Raw genomic sequence first — 17,888 nt, forward strand, 5'->3', positions numbered from 1 at the left:
CTGAAGAGCACACGCTATGCGTTTTTCAAAGTTAAGGTTATACCTAAACTGCAGTTTGGTTTGGGTACAATTGTTTAACCACTTGAGATCCGCGCTATAGTAAAATGACGTGTATAGCGCGGATCTCAATTTTCAGGACTACGTCTATTGACGTCGTCCCCTTTAAGAGTTCCCCGCGCGCTCCCGGGAGCGCGCATCGGGGAAAATCTGTGTTGGCCGTGTCCGCTGGACACAGCCAATCACAGATCGCTGTAAACGGCCAATCACAGCGGCCGTTTACAGCGCGATCGCCTCCTCCAATGGGTGATGATCTCAAATGTAAACAAATGAGATCATCACTCATTGCCAAACGTGTCTCCTCACACAGCGATAGCGTGTGAGGAGACCGAATGTGTCTTGTGAGTGTAAAAGTGTCAGTAAACGGATAAAAACCCCACCTGTGCCCAGATCTACCCTGCCAGTGCCCTGCCAGTGCCCAGATCTACCCTGCCAGTGCCCTGCCAGTGCCCAGATCTACCCTGCCAGTGCCCACCTGTGCCCACCTGTGCCCACCTGTGCCCGCCTGTGCCCACCTGTGCCCACCTGTGCCCGCCTGTGCCCACCTGTGCCCACCTGTGCACCGCCAGTGCTCCATCTGTGCACCGCCAGTGCCCCGCCAGTGCCCGCCAGTGCCCGCCAGTGCCAGCCAGTGCCAGCCAGTGCCAATCGGTGCCCATCTGTACCAATCGGTGCCCATCTGTGCCTCAGCAGTGCCCATCTGTGCCGCCTAAGCAGTGCCCATCTGTGCCGCCTCAGCAGTGCCCATCTGTGCCGCCTAAGCAGTGCCCATCTGTGCCGCCTAAGCAGTGCCCATCTGTGTCCATCTGCTGCCTTATCAGTGCACATCCGTGCAATAAATCAGTGCACATCTGTGCCGACCTATCAGTGCCCATCTGCCGACTCAGCAGTGCCCATCTGTGCCGACTCAGCAGTGCCCATCTCTGCCGCCTCAGCAGTGCCCATCTGCCGCCTCAGCAGTGCCCATCTGCCACCTCAGCAGTGCACATCCGTGCAATAAATCAGTGCACATCCGTGCAATAAATCAGTGCACATCTGTGCCGACCCATCAGTGCCCATCTGCCGCCTCAGCAGTGCCCATCTGTGCCGCCTCAGCAGTGCCCATCTGTGCCGCCTCAGCAGTGCCCATCTGTGCCGCCTCAGCAGTGCCCATCTGCCGCCTCAGCAGTGTCCATCTGCCGCCTCATCAGTGCACATCCGTGCAACAAATCTGCACATCTGTGCAATAAATCAGTGCACATCTGTGCCGACCCATCAGTGTCCATTTGTGCCACCTCAAAAGCGCCCATCTGTGCCACCTCAAAAACGCCCATCTGTGCCACCTCATCAGTGCCCATCAGTGCTACAATGGCTAAACGCGTCTTTTCCGCTGAGGAGGCGTACCAAATTATTTCCGCGGCCGACGAGAGCAACGGGGAGCTCTCCTCTTCCGATTCCTTTTCGGATTCTAAAGCCGACGTAACTTATGAGCCAGTCCTGAGCAGTGAAACACTGACTGATGAATCCGAGGAGGAAGATATCCGGCCCATCAAGCGAAGGCGTTCTAGTGAGGCAGTGCCGTCCACCAGCACCGCAGTGCCGTCCACCAGCACCACAGTGCCGTCCACCAGCACCGCAATGCCGTCCACCAGCACCGCAGTGCCCCAGCAAGAAAGGCCAAGTACCAGTGGGGTGTCATCTCAGCCCCAAAGGGTTAGGAGCCATGCTGGCCTTCCCTATGCCCTTCAGAACCCCTTGTGGCTTCCTCCTAATTCAGGAGAGGCCAATGTTCCCCCTTTCACCGCCCAGCCAGGAGTCCAGGTGGACACGGAGAATTTTAGCCCCATCGATTTTTTTAATTTAATTTTTACGGAGGACATGTTGGCGTCAATTGTGGCCCAGTGCAACCTGTATGCACAACAATGTATTTTTCAAAATCCAACCTCCTATTATGCCCGTCCCTACGAATGGAGAGACCTAACGGTGGAGGAGTTCAAGCTTTTTTTAGGCCTCACATTTAATATGGGACTCAACAAAAAAAAACAATTACGTACCTACTGGTCAACCCACCCCCTCCACCACTCACCGCTCTTCTCCGCGGTAATGCCCAGAAGCAGGTATCAGATGATCCTGAGGTTCTTACATTTCAGTGACAATTCCCAATGCCTTCCACGAAATGATCCAAATTTTGACCGCCTTTACAAAATTCGACCAATACTAAATTATTTTTCTGAAATATTCCCCAAATTGTTTACCCCGGACCAACACATATGCGTGGATGAGTCCCTTATTAAATTTAGTGGCAGGCTTAGGATGAAGCAATTTATGCCCAGCAAAAGGGCCCGCTATGGGGTGAAGGTCTACAAATTATGTGACCGAGCCACAGGGTACACATATTCCTTCAAGGTGTACGAAGGGAAGGACACCCAGCTACAGCCCCCTAATTGTCCGGATTATTTGGGATCCAGCGGAAAAATTGTTTGGGACCTCATATACCCCCTACTGGATAAAGGCTACCACCTCTATGTAGACAACTTCTACACATCTCTGCCCCTGTTCCACAACCTTCACCGGAAGAAGACGCCAGCATGTGGCACTGTAAAAAAGAACCGGAAGGGCTTTCCTCAAAGTCTGGTGAACAAGAAGCTGCGGAAAGGAGAAACCGCAAGTCTAAGAAACAAGGAGGTTCTGGCAGTGAAGTGGAGGGACAGAAGAGATGTGTACATGTTATCTTCTATCCACAACGATACCTTCGTAGAAATCCCCAGAAGGAATGGCCCCGTAAAGAAACCCAAATGTATTTCAGAGTATAATTTGTTCATGGGAGGAGTCGACTTCAACGACCAAATGATGGAACCATATCTGGTCTCAAGACGGACATATCATTGGTACAAAAAAGTAGTAATTTATTTTTTTCAATTGGCCATTTACAATTCATATGTAATTTACAGCAACGCCACCCAAAACCCCAAACGTTTCTTTGGCTACCAGGAGGAAGTTTTCACAGCCCTTATTTTCCCAAACGGCCCACCAGAAAATATCCGATCAGACGTTGTAAGTCGACTCTCCGAGCGCCACTTTCCGGATAAAATTCCCCCCACACCAGCAGGCAAAAGACGCCAAAAAAGATGTAAGGTGTGTACCAAAGCAGGAGTCAGAAAAGACACATCTTATTATTGTGCACAATGTCCTTCCCAACCAGGCCTCTGTATAGGCGACTGTTTTCGGCGTTACCATACTTCAATAAATTTTTAGTGAAGTATGGTAAACATAATCCTCAGTTCCTGCCTTCATACACCTTCACACCCCTTATGCCACTGCCTGCTCTGTAACGGACCCTGGCTTGTTATTTGACCACTCTTATGCCTGCCGATTCTGTACATACCGCTGCCTGATCTGGAACTGACCCTGGACTGTTATTCGACCACGCTTCTGCCTAACGATTCTGTACATACCTCTGCCTCATCTGGAACTGACCCTGGACTGTTATTCGACCATGCTTCTGTCTAACGATTCTGTATATATCTCTGCCTGATCTGGAACTGACCTTGGACTGTTTGACCACGATATTTGCCTGCCTCTTGGACTGATCTTGTATTCTGCAACTGGACTAGTGGGATTCAACACGGGGTCTCACATATGTGAGGGGCTCCAGTATAGTTTTTCTGGAAGAAGAAAACAATTTTCTTTGTTTTCTTATTCCTAGATTAGGGTCTGGAGACTCGGAGGCTTCAAAGAGATTTGGGAGGGAGAAGCCTCTACCCCTATCCCCATTCTGTCCTGAACGAGGCTCTACTTTTGTCTGCTGCCTGTAGGACTTACTGCCATCATGCCGCACTGACCACACCACAAGGACCTGCCTACTACCAGGACCAATATTTTTGGCACTGCTGACATCTCTGCACTAACCCTGGACTGTAATATGGACAGTATCCCTGCCTGCTGCCTGAAAAACTGTGTTCGCTGTTGCTGACCAAGTCCCTGCCTGCTGCCTGGACCAGTGATATCCTCCTGTGGACAACTGCGCTTCTAAAACCACAGGTAATCTTTTCTTTACCCTTTGCTCAGCATAATGTATTTGGGGGTGTAATTCTTGGTATGTGCAGGCTATGTGTCCCTGGAACGCCGACGGTGTTTCTTGCATGTTGCGCCTCTGTATTTGGTCAGGCTGTGTAAAAGTCTCACACATGTGGTATCGTTATACTCAGGAGGAGTAGTAGAACGTATTTTGGGGTGTTATTTTTGCTATGTAAATGCTATGCGTTGGAAATATCTTATAAACGGACAACTTTGTGTAAAAAAAAATGCGTTTTCATTTTTTTCCACATTTTCCGAAAACTTCTGGAAAAAAATGAACCATTGAAAAGACTCATTATGCCTCATAGATTATACGTTGGGGTGTTAGCTTTCCAAAATGGGGTCATTTTCTGGACGTTTCCATTGCCCTGGTGTTCCAGGGCCTTCAAAACTGTAATAGGTGGTTGAGAAATGAAATGTGTAATTTATGCTCCTAGAATGCCTGAAGGTGCTACTTCAAAATTAGGCCTCTGTATGTGGTCAGGCTGTGTAAAAGTCTCACACATTTGGTATCGTTATACTCAGGAGGAGTAGTAGAACGTATTTTGGGGTGTTATTTTTGCTATGTAAATGCTATGCGTTGGAAATATCTTATAAACGGACAACTTTGTGTAAAAAAAAATGCGTTTTCATTTTTTTCCACATTTTCCGAAAACTTCTGGAAAAAAATGAACCATTGAAAAGACTCATTATGCCTCATAGATTATACGTTGGGGTGTTAGCTTTCCAAAATGGGGTCATTTTCTGGACGTTTCCATTGCCCTGGTGTTCCAGGGCCTTCAAAACTGTAATAGGTGGTTGAGAAATGAAATGTGTAATTTATGCTCCTAGAATGCCTGAAGGTGCTACTTCAAAATTAGGCCTCTGTATGTGGTCAGGCTGTGTAAAAGTCTCACACATTTGGTATCGTTATACTCAGGAGGAGTAGTAGAACGTATTTTGGGGTGTTATTTTTGCTATGTAAATGCTATGCGTTGGAAATATCTTATAAACGGACAACTTTGTGTAAAAAAAAATGCGTTTTCATTTTTTTCCACATTTTCCGAAAACTTCTGGAAAAAAATGAACCATTGAAAAGACTCATTATGCCTCATAGATTATACGTTGGGGTGTTAGCTTTCCAAAATGGGGTCATTTTCTGGACGTTTCCATTGCCCTGGTGTTCCAGGGCCTTCAAAACTGTAATAGGTGATTGAGAAATGAAATGTGTAATTTATGCTCTTAGAATGCCTGAAGGTGCTACTTCAAAATTAGGCCTCTGTATGTGGTCAGGCTGTGTAAAAGTCTCACACATTTGGTATCGTTATACTCAGGAGGAGTAGTAGAACGTATTTTGGGGTGTTATTTTTGCTATGTAAATGCTATGCGTTGGAAATATCTTATAAACCGACAACTTTGTGTAAAAAAAAATGCGTTTTCATTTTTTTCCACATTTTCCGAAAACTTCTGGAAAAAAATGAACCATTGAAAAGACTCATTATGCCTCATAGATTATACGTTGGGGTGTTAGCTTTCCAAAATGGGGTCATTTTCTGGACGTTTCCATTGCCCTGGTGTTCCAGGGCCTTCAAAACTGTAATAGGTGGTTGAGAAATGAAATGTGTAATTTATGCTCCTAGAATGCCTGATGGTGCTATTTCAATATTGGGCCTCTGTATGTGGTCAGGCTGTGTAAAAGTCTCACACATTTGGTATCGTTATACTCAGGAGGAGTAGAAGAATGTATTTTGGGGTGTTATTTGTGGTATGCACATTCCGTGTGGGAGAAATAAGCTATTACAATGAAAATTTTGTGAAAAAAAAATAAAAAAAAAAAAATCGTCATTTTGCAAAGAATTATGGGAAAAAATGACAACTTAAAATAACTAACCATGCCTCTTACTAAATACATTGGAATGTCTACTTTCCAAAAAGGGGTCATTTGGGGGGCATTTGTACTTTCCTGGCTTGTTAGGGTCTCAAGAATGGAGATAGGCCTTAGTACATCAGATGTGATCTTTTTTTGCAAATCTTTATGATTTGCACCATAGCTTGTAGACTCTATAAATTTCACACAGATCATATAATATGCAAAAATTTGGGTTATTTTTACCAAAGATGTGTAGTAGTATAAATTGTGGCCAAAATTTATGAAGAAAAATTGCTAATTTGCTAAATTTTGTCACAGAAACGAAGAAAAATTCATTTTTTTTCAAAATTTTCGGTCTTTTTTCATTTATAGCGCAGAAAATAAAAAACCGAGAGGTGATCAAATACCACCAAAAGAAAGCTCTATTGGTATGAAGAAAAGGACAAAAAAATCATTTGGTTACAGTGTTGCATGACTGAGTAATTGTCATTCAAAATGTGAGAGCACTGAAAGCTGAAAATTGGTCTGGGACTGAGGGGGGTTTAAGTGCCCAGTAAGCAAGTGGTTAAATATCTGACTGGACTGTGAGATGTTCAGCCTGGCCACGAGGGGCACTGTCTCTTTTGGCAGGCATGGAACTATGGTCTGGTTAGGTGCTTAAGTTACTCTCTCTCGGAGCCCGCCCAGTGGGAGTGGCGCTCTTGCTGTGCTTTCTGGGAGAGTGTATTTAAGATGCGGACGTCACGTGGTTCGGGGATCTGGTCCAGAATGATGTACTGACTTCATGGTCCTGGTCCTCCTGACCAGCCCCCAGGAAGGCTATGGCCTGGGGTGCGGATCCACCCATCTTGATGTCTTGGGGCTGGCTAGCCCGAAGCAAGGAGATGAAAGGATTCTGAGGTGGTTGGGTGCCGTCTCCGGTTTTGGAGAGACCCAGTGACTTCAAGCATTCCAGGGGAGGACTCTTCAGAAGAAGACCACGTACGGGTTGGTTTCTTAGTAAGAGCCTAGAAGGGCTGAAGTACCCAAGAGAATCCGGTCTTGTGGATATCGCCAAGCTGGCTGAAAGATCCAGGTATCCTACGAGTGTTCTTCAAGTTTAGTTTCCCTATGTGTTCTACAACGTCTGTGGCAGATACATTAACTTGTATGTTCTACAACAACGTCTGTGGCAGAGACTTGTTCCTGAGTAAGCACCTTGTTGGCTGCTAGGCCTTGTGAGAGAAGGACTGTCCAACTTGAGGGAACATCCAGTTGCGAATGGCTATTCACTGGATGCAGTCAAAGTAAGCAAGTTCTTCAACATTTTGACTTTGACATTAAGAGTACCTGAACTTCCTTTCCAACCCTCTGATCCCAATTTAAGAGACTGTTCATTGTCTACATTTGCAAATAAAATCCATTCAAGTGGATCTGTTGTCAGTCTCTCGAGTTACTGGGCCATCTACCATGGGGCACCCCTAGACATGAAGCGAGTGGAACAGAAGGTAACGGTAAGCCCAAATCTAACAAGCAGCTCCTTCGGAGGTAGTGCTACATAACAGAGGGTGGGGCCACCCGGTGACTCCGCCCCCTCTGACGCACGGTTCCATGTATCAGAGGGGGCGGGGTCACCAGGTGGCCCTGCCCTCCATTATAAAAGAACTGTCAGAAGAAGAGAAGCATCACACAGTGGGAGCCTCACATTGCGCGGAGCAGCCCGAGAACCAAGAAAAGATGCCGGACGAGAACACCGGAGCAAGAAGAAGCGGATTGGAGGAAGAAGAGGATCGGACGAAGAAGAAGATGGAGGAAGAAACCGAAGGATGAAGAAAGGAAGAAGGAAGAAGACCAGAAGAAGGTAGACTTTAATAAAGGACTTGTCAAAGACCATCTCCTGTCATTTTTAACCCTTTTGTCACTATTTTGGTGAAATGGTAGGGGTACTTTTGTACCCCCTTACCATTTCACACAGGGGGGGAGGCCGGGATCTGGGGGTCCCCTTGTTAAAGGGGGCTTCCAGATTCTGATAAGCCCCCCGCCCGCAGACCCCCACAACCACTGGCCAGGGTTGTGGGGATGAGGCCCTTGTCCTCATCAACATGGGGACAAGGTGCTTTGAGGGGCTACCATTTTTATTGTTTTAACTTCCCCTTGTGAAAGGGGGCTTCCAGATTCCGATAAGCCCCCCACCCGCAGACCCCCACAACCACCGGCCAGGGTTGTGGGGATGAGGCCCTTGTCCTCATCAACATGGGGACAAGGTGCTTTGAGGGGCTACCATTTTTATTGTTTTTACTAGTAATGGAGAGAATACAGCGGACAAATCTGACCCCAAGTGACACTTTTTGGGGACCAGTGACATTATTACAGTGATCAATACTAAAAAACTTTTACTTTTTAGAACCATTGATGTCATCACTGTGCTTGTCTATGCAATGCAGGCAGATTGTGGCTGGTAGGAGGGGCTGGCAGGGTATTGTTGATAGCTTCCTGAAAACAGCACCCTGCCTCACTATCATTTTCTGGAGCCTTCAGCCCTGCAAGCAGTGGTCTGGCTCTTGGGAGGAGTTATACAAAAAATCAAAATGCCTTCATGGGTGGATGTCATTCTAGATTGAGATTTCCTAGTCAGGCTGTATTTGCTTGCAGTCTACCCTAGGTAACAACCACATGTGATGCTAAACCTCCATGATTGAAAAAACAAATGAATGTAAGAGACGGACCAGGGACAGTGTGCCACCCCAACGGGGCATAGAATTTATATAGATTGTTTCCCAACCATTTTCTATGGACGTTTATATTTAGTTCACATGCTGCCATCCAGTGACCGTTTGTAGTAATGCACTTGTTTTCTTATGTTCTTTTTCCTTTATGTTATGGCACACTTCCTTTGTATGTAATGCTCTACCCTTCTTCCTGTGATTGTACTTCCTGTGTCATGGATGCAGCTAACAGGACACATGTATTCTGGATAGTAAGCTACAGACAATATCATCTTTTAACCGCATAAATACCACAACCTATTCATCTGTTTGTAGCCTGTCATCTGATGTTCAGAATAAAAGCACCTTTGTGGATGAAGTCGGTATTTCGTGAGTTCAAGCTATCTGATGAGGATTGTCCTCAGTGAATATATCTTATACAGGCCAGGCATAGAGGTCTTATAAGGGATAAGTCGCTTCACAACAATCGGATTCAGAATAGTCAAAAGATGTATAGAATTCCCACTGCCTGCTGTGTATATGTGTGCGCCTGATCTGCAATCAAGCTCAGTGCCATCCGCCATCTTGTGAAGCACATGGTCAAACAAGTTTACTGCACCTCATGTGAATGTTAAACACTGTTTTTCTACATTGAAACACGTTACCCCACCTGTCTACGCTGTTGTTTGTCTTCTTTAAGAGACAGTACCATTTCTTGCAAAACGTGAAAAATGTCTAGACAACACTCTGAGCACCCTTTTGTGGCTAAACCAACGCAGATTCATCATGCCTCTGAACCTGCAGATGTACAGGGAGCAGATTCTGCAGATATTGCCGAACAGAGTGTAAGACCCAAACGTACAATAAAACCGACACAGAAACTCAGAGAAAACTATGAAACCACTAGTTATGAGTTCTCCAGCAATCTGTCAGACTTATGCCGCGTACACACGATCAAACAAGCGGGTGGAAAAGTCCGGCAAACTGAAGTCCGCCAAACAATCCCCCCGTGTGTAGCCTCCGGCATACTTTTTTGACCCGAAAGTACGGCGGACTTAGAAAGTAGTTTTACACTCCAATCTTCCCGCCGGACTCGCATTTCGGCGGACAATCCGGCCATGTGTATGCCAGTCCGCCGTACTTTTAAAATGAGCAGACTTTTCCCGCCCGGAGAAAAGTCCGCTCATTTCGAGCGGGTCTCCAGGTAGGCGGGGCCCACGAAGGAGATGTCACTGGCCTCGCCGCCTGGTATGGACTTAAAGGGGAACCCCAACGCTGAAAAAAATCGGCGTGGGGGTCCCTCCCAGGTCCACATCAGACCCTTGTCCGAGCACGCTACCCGGCCGGCCAGGAAAGGGGGGGACGAGCGAGCGCCCCCCCTCCTGAGCCGTACCAGGCCGCGTGCCCTCAACATGGGGGGTGCCTTGGGGAAGGGGGGGGCCGCGCGGCCCCCCCACCCCAAAGCACCTTGTCCCCATGTTGATGAGGACAAGGGCCTCTTCCCGACAACCCTGGCCATTGGTTGTTGGGGTCTGCGGGCGGGGGACTTATCGGAATCCGGGAGCCCCCTTTAATAAGGGGGCCCCGGAATACTGGCCCCCCACCCTATGTGAATGAGTATGGGGTACAATGTACCCCTACCCATTCACCTGTAAAATAAAAGTACAAAAAAAACACAACACACAAGATAAAATAATTTATTGCACAGCTCCGGGGGTCTTCCGTCTTCGGGGGTCTTCTCGCCGGACTCCTCCGCTATCTTCTTGTAGCTCTTTTGCTAGCGGAGGAGCCCGGCTTTCTTCCTCGCCGCCGGCCTCTTCTTCCGACTTCGGGGTTCTTGTCCCCCTCTTCGGTTCTTCTGCCGGGCCACCGCGCCTTCTTCTTCCCAGTCTTCTGTCGCCGCCGCCGCCGCCTTCGCCTTCCATTCTTCTCTTCTTCTTCTTCGTCAGATGTTGCCTCGCCGAGTCCTGTGCTCACAATGACGGGGACCGGGCACGCAGCGACTTATATAGGGACAAGGTTCGGGGTCTTCGGTTGATGTCACATGGGTTCATGTCACATGGTGACCCCGCCCCTTACGATGTCACAGTCCCGGAGGATGCTGGGACTGTCGCCATGTGACATCAACCCATGTGACATGAACCCATGTGACATCAACCGAAGACCCCGCCCCTTGTCCCTATATAAGTCGCCGCGTGCCCGGTCCCCGTCATTGTGAGCGCAGGACTCGGCGAGGCAACATCTGAAGAAGAAGAAGAAGAGAAGAACGGAAGGCGAAGTCGGCGGCAGCGACAGAAGACCGGGCCACCGCCTGTAAAAGACCTAGAAGAAGGCGCGGTGGCCCGGCAGAAGAACCGAAGAGGGGGACAAGACCCCCGAAGTCGGAAGAAGAGGCCGGCGGCGAGGAAGAAAGCCGGGCTCCTCCGCTAGCAAACGAGCTACAAGAAGATAGCGGAGGAGTCCGGCGAGAAGACCCCCCCCGAAGACCCCCGGAGCTGTGCAATAAATTATTTTATCTTGTGTGTTGTGTTTTTTTTGTACTTTTATTTTACAGGTGAATGGGTAGGGGTACATTGTACCCCATACTCATTCACATAGGGTGGGGGGCCGGTATCCGGGGCCCCCTTATTAAAGGGGGCTCCCGGATTCCGATAAGCCCCCCGCCCGCAGACCCCGACAACCAACGGCCAGGGTTGTCGGGAAGAGGCCCTTGTCCTCATCAACATGGGGACAAGGTGCTTTGGGGTGGGGGGGCCGCGCGGCCGCCCCTTCCCCAAGGCACCCCCCATGTTGAGGGCACGCGGCCTGGTACGGCTCAGGAGGGGGGGGCCGCTCGCTCGTCCCCCCCTTTCCTGGCCGGCCGGGTAGCGTGCTCGGACAAGGGTCTGATGTGGACCTGGGGGGGACCCCCACGCCGATTTTTTTCGGCGTTGGGGTTCCCCTTTAAGTCCATACCAGGCGGCGGGGCCAGCGACGTCCCCTTCGTGGGCCCCGCCTACCTAGAGACGCGCTCGAAATGAACGGACTTTCCTCCGCGTGTGTGGGCGAGTCCGTTCATTTCAAAAGTAGGGCGGATAGTACAGCGGACTTAGTATGCCGTATTAGTCCGCTGAAAAAGTGCCGTGTGTGGGCAAGTAGCCCGTTCGGAAAGTCCGACGGACAGTCTGGCGGGATGTCCGCCAGACTAAGTACGTTGGACAGACGGCTACGTGTGTACGCGGCTTTATAGGACAGAACTTCATACTGCATGTCAGTTTCGTCACACTTTAATGATCAACCACCTGAACAAAGACGCTATAGATCGCTTATCTGCTGCGTATGAACGCTACCAGCGGCTGTTTGCAAAATACACAGCTTTCCTGCAGGACTGTAATATAAAGGACTCTTCAGCAGAACTGGCCAGGACTGATGCACTAAACCAAAGATCTCTTAGTACAAAAGCATAAGGCAGATCTCCACATTGCTCAACTGCAGAAGACCAGATCTGACAGATCCACATCAACCAAGCAAACTGCACGTTCTTCTAGATCCTCTCACGCCAGAAGTTCAACATTAAGCGATAAGATAATAGAGGCCCACACTGATGTGGAATCAAAAAAAGTGCAAAGCTCCTTTACCAGAAAGGAAGCAGAAATAGAAACACAAAAGGCAAAGGCAGAATCCCAATTAAAGATTCTGCAAATGGAAAGGGAGGAAGCAGCTGCCCTAGCAAGGCTAAAGCCGCGTACACACGGGCGGACTGTCTGTCCAACTTAGTCCGCTGAAATGTGTGGGCTTCAGCTGACTTTTTCAGCGGACAGTCTGGCGGACTTAAGTCTTTCGGAATTTCCGTAATACAGTCCGTCCAACTTTGGTTTCAGCGGACAGTCCGCTCATGAGTAGGCTAGTTGGACGGACTAAGTATGGCGCATGCTCAGAAAGGATTTACACGGCGGAAGGTTGCATTGCTGAGTATTGGACGTCCTATTTCTAGTCCCGTCGTACGTGCTGTACACGTCATCGCGCAAGCTTTCAACGGACTGTCTGTTCATCGTGTGTGGTCAAGTCCGTTCATTCAAAAGTAGGACGGACTGTCTGTCGGATTGTCTGACGGACTTAGTTGGCCAGACAGTCCGCCCGTGTGTACGCGGCTTAAGAGTCCTCAAATAAGCGATGGGAGAAAGTGCTAACTAGGACTGGTCTGTCCCAGCGGAACTGCAAGACCCAGTTGAACGTGGCAGTGACTATGTACTAAAGCATAATGTTTGCAATGATACAGAGTTCTCTCCTGTACGTCTTATTAACAACACTGTTCTGACTCTCAGCACAGAGACCTCTCAGCTCCAAATGCCTGAGCCTCTTCAAGTCTACAACACAAGTGCATCTATGCAGCAAACCGCATCGCCTCATGCTGACAACAAGGTGACTTCCGCTGACACAGCCAGCACAAGTCTTATGCCAAATGAAAAAATTACCCCTTTGGGGGGACACAAGAGAGGACCATTACCAAAGAAAAAAAGGAGGGGGCTAGATTGTTACTTATGGCTATAGTGGATAAATATAATTGAGAATTTTCTTTAAAAAGTAAGAAGTTTTTTATTTAGATATAAAAAAAATACCATTATGGCATAAATTCATTCAGTACAATAACTTCACTTGAGAGTAATCCTAATATGTTTTACAAAATACTAACATTAAACCACCTATGTGATTAATCAAAACAGTTTTTTTCCCAAAAACCTACAACCAATATTTAAAGGACACATAAAGACAATAGACAAACATAAAACATATACACGGACGAAGGCGACTCACAAACACAAACACATACCAAGACTCCTTGGGGAGAATAAGAACCCCCTTAAGTAAATATTTGTATAATCAATAATTCTTATAATAGGAGTCTATGTATGTGTGGTTCCCTAGGGTAGTGGAAATCTAAATGCACGTTAATCAATTCCCCTAAGTAAGGTCTAAAAATATGTGCATTCTGGACTAAGCTTCCTGGACACTGCTCGTAGTGATGGACGAACTTCCGACGGGACGTTTCGCGAACGCGGCCGATAGTTCGCGAAACTGAAAGTTCGCGGCGGGCCCCATTGACTTCAATGGGAGGCGAACTTCGCAAACCTTTAGGTCAAATTTGCAGCCACAAAATAATTATTAGCTGGGCAAACATAGTCCCACCACATGGCCAATGACATAATACATGTATGAGGTGAATTTGGGATCGATAACTACAAGCATTATTTTTTTATATGGGAAATTGTTCTGACAATTCAGGACTGTGGAGCGCATGAAGGCAATGGAGCAGACGGAAGGTCAGGGACCAGAGTAGGCAAAGAAGAGGGTGCAGGAGATGATCACCAGCAGCGTGACATACAGCAATGACACCTGCACCGTGATAGAGTCATCTGACAACAGCACCGTGATAGAGGGCACTGACATCAGCAGCGTGACATAAAGCATTAACACCAGCACCGTGACATACAGCATTGACAGCAACACCGTGATAGAGAGCACTGACATCAGAAGCGTGACATTAAGCACTGACATCAGCACCGTGATATACAGCACTGACAGCAGCACCGTGATAGAGGGCACTGACATCAGCAGCGTGACATAAAGCATTAACACCAGCACCGTGACATACAGCATTGACAGCAGCAGCGTGATAGAGAGCACTGACATCAGCACCGTGATATACAGCACTGACAGCAGCAGCGTGATAGAGAGCACTGACATCAGAAGCGTGACATTAAGCACTGACATCAGCACCGTGATATACAGCACTGACAGCAGCACTGTGATAGAGAGCACTGACATCAGAAGCGTGACATTAAGCACTGACATCAGCACCGTGATATACAGCACTGACAGCAGCAGCGTGACATTAAGCACTCACACCAGCACCGTGATATACAGCACTGACAGCAGCACCGTAAGCAGCCCCAGGAGTAAGTCAGCACAGCACAGGGATGGTGCGATCCCCTCATAATAAGAACCCCCAGGAGGAAGTCAGCACAGCACAGGGATGGTGTGATCCCCTCATAATAAGCAGGCCCAGGAGAAACTCAGCACAGCACAGGGATGGTGTGATCCCCTCATAATAAGAACACCCAGGAGGAAGTCAGCACAGCACAGGGATGGTGTGATCCCCTCATAATAAGAACCCCCAGGAGGAAGTCAGCACAGCACAGGGATGGTGTGATCCCCTCATAATAAGAACCCCCAGGAGGAAGTCAGCACAGCACAGGGATGGTGTGATCCCCTCATAATAAGCAGGCCCAGGAGAAACTAAGCACAGCACAGGGATGGTGTGATCCCCTCATAATAAGCAGGCCCAGGAGAAACTCAGCACAGCACAGGGATGGTGTGATCCCCTCATAATAAGAACCCCCAGGAGGAAGTCAGCACAGCACAGGGATGGTGTGATCCCCTCATAATAAGAACCCCCAGGAGGAAGTCAGCACAGCACAGGGATTGTGTGATCCCCTCATAATAAGCAGGCCCAGGAGAAACTCAGCACAGCACAGGGATGGTGTGATCCCCTCATAAGCAGCCCCAGTAGAAATATGACACCGCTCAACCTCTTCAAAGAGGAGGGTAGGGGCATATAGTACGGTGTGCTTTTTTGGGACAAGGAAGTGAGCCAAATGAAGAAAGAAGGTCTGTGTGCTTGATTAAAAAAATAGTTTATAGACATATACATGGTCTACTGGTCACATGTGTTGAATTCCTCCGAGATCCATGCCTCATTCATTTTTATAAATGTGAGGTAGTTAACACTGTCGTGAGCTAGGCGAGTACGCTTATCGGTCACGATCCCCCCTGCTGCGCTGAACGTCCTTTCGGACAGGACACTGGATGAGGGGCAAGCCAACAGTTCGATTGCAAATTGGGCAAGCTCTGGCCAGAGGTCAAGCCTGCCCATCCAGTAGTCCAGGGGTTCATCACTCCTCAGAGCGTCCACATCGGCCGTTAACCCAATGTAGTCGGACACCTGACGGTCTAGGCGTTCCCTGATGCTGGATCCGGATGACACCTGTCGATGGGTCAGCTGAAAGAATGACCTCATATCCGAAGTCACCAACACATCTTCAAACCGGCCTCTTCTTGCAGGCGCTGTTGGATTGGTACCCGCAAATCCTTCTCTGGGAGTGGGAATTGCTCCTCTGCCAGCGCACGCAAAAGCAGAATGCAGCATTTCTCGAAGCAAGGCCTGGAAGTGCTGCATTCTGACAGCCCTCTGTGACGGCGGTAACATTTCTGCCATTTTGTGTTTGTACCGGGGGTCTAAGTACGTTGCCACCCAGTACTGGTCCTTGACCCTTATCCTTTTTATACGGGGTCCCTATTAAAACACTGGAGCATGAAGGCCCCCATTTGCACTAAAGTGGAAGCGGTGTGGTGGCCTGGCTCCTGCTCATCATCCAGGATAATGTCGTCCTCTTCATTCTCCTCTCCCCATCCACGCACAATAGGGATCCCAGAAAGGTTTAAAGCATGCTCTTCTTGCTCCTCCTCATCCGCCCCGGCACCATCCTCCTCTGACTCCTCTTCAGACTCCTGTTGTTGACTTGTCTCAGATAGAGTAGCCCCCCCTGGGAATTCATCCAGCATTGCGACTTCCTCATCTTCCCGCTCCTGCTCCTCCACAGCCTGATCAATGACACGACGCAATGCACGCTCCATAAAGAAGGCATAAGGTACCATGTCACTGATGGCGCCATGGCTGCGACTGACCAGTTTGGTGATCTCCTCAAATAGCCGCAGAAGTCTGCATGCGTCGCGCATGAGCAGCCACTGGCGCGGTGAAAAAAAAAACAGCTCCCCAGAACCGTTTCTGCCGCAGAGTTCATACAGGTAGACGTTAACTGCACGTTTCTGCTGGAGCAGCCTATCAAGCATATAGAAGGTTGAGTTCCATCGCGTCGGGCAATCGCAAATAAGACGTCTGACCGGCAGATTGTGTCGCCGCTGAATGTCAGCAAGGCGAGCCATGGCCGTGTAAGATCTTCTGAAATGGGCCGAGATTTTCCTTGCCTGCCGCAAGATGTCCTGGACCCCAGGGTATTTGACAAGGAATCACTGCACGACCAAGTTTAAGACGCGTGCCATGCATGGCACGTGCGTGATTTTGCCCTGTTTCAATGCACTAAGCAGATTGGCACCGTTGCCACACACCACTTTACCAACTGTCAAATTGAGCGGTGTTAGCCACTGATCTGCCTGTGAACGCAAAGCTGAAAGGAGTGCCGGGCCAGTGTGGCTCTTGGCTTCCAGGCACAACAGACGCAGCACGGCATGGCAACGTCTCACCTGGCATGTGGAATAGGTTCTGGGGAGCTTGGGCGGTGCAGCGGAAGAGACGCTAGCAGCGGAAAAGGAGGAGGCAGCTGAGGAGGAGGATGGAGTAGGAGGAGGAGGAGAAGAACAGTCAGGCCTGTATGCAATCCGTGGCGGTAAAACCAAATCTACACGGGTGCCACGGGTTACATGCTTGACGGCCGTCAGAAGGTTCACCCAGTGGGCAGTAAAAGTGATATACCTTCCCTGCCGTGTTTGCTAGACCACGTGTCTGTGGTCAGATGTATCTTGGCACCGACACTGTGTGCCAGAGATACATTCACTTGCCGCTGAACATGGCCATATAGCTCTGGGATGCCCTTCTCCGAGAAATACTTCCTTCCTGGGACCTTCCATTGTGGTGTTCCAATGGCCACAAATTTGCGAAAGGCCTCCGAGTCCACCAGTTTATATGGCAGTAGTTGGTGGGCTATCAGTTCTGACAAGCCAGCCGTCAACCGTTGGGCAAGAGGGTTATCCGGCGTCATCATTTTTTTACGCTTGAACATTAAGCCCACGGAAGCCTGCCTTTTTGCAGAAAAACGTGAGCTTGGCGTGATGGAAGGTGGAGTGGAGGACAATTGTGAGGAGAGAGGAGAAGGAGAAGTAGAAGACGAGGCTGGATGGTGAGAGCCTGCAGTGTGGCTTTGTGTGTTTCGTTGCTCCCACTCGGCTCGGTGATGGCTGCTCATGTGCCTTCTTAAGGCGGTTGTCCCTAGGTGAGTGTTGGGCTTACCGCGACTAATGCGTTGACTGCAAAGATTGCAGATGGCAACGCTTTTGTCAGCAGCGGACACGTTAAAAAAAGCCCACACTGCGAAGCCATGTGCCGGTGTCCTGGGAGCGCCAGATGTGACCGTACATGGTCGATGACTCACTCCTGATACATTTGCAGTCTGCTTTGTCCCTCCTGT

General features: G+C 48.9%; 1 protein-coding gene and 1 long non-coding RNA gene across 6 annotated transcripts in view; one reads left to right on the plus strand and one right to left on the minus strand.

The window, feature by feature from the left end:
• The window catches only part of LOC143960487 (uncharacterized), a 192,975-nt gene that overhangs the window by 151,725 nt on the left and 23,362 nt on the right, over window positions 1-17,888 (plus strand). The window lies entirely within an intron of this gene.
• Window positions 1-17,888, minus strand: part of LOC143960483 (estradiol 17 beta-dehydrogenase 5-like) — a 146,818-nt gene that overhangs the window by 52,536 nt on the left and 76,394 nt on the right. The gene's annotated exons all lie outside the window — the stretch shown is intronic.

The sequence above is a fragment of the Lithobates pipiens genome, unplaced genomic scaffold (genome assembly GCF_037356315.1).
Source record: "Lithobates pipiens isolate NorthernLeopardFrog02 unplaced genomic scaffold, aLitPip1_a1.2 Scaffold_8, whole genome shotgun sequence".
NCBI lineage: Eukaryota > Metazoa > Chordata > Amphibia > Anura > Ranidae > Lithobates > Lithobates pipiens.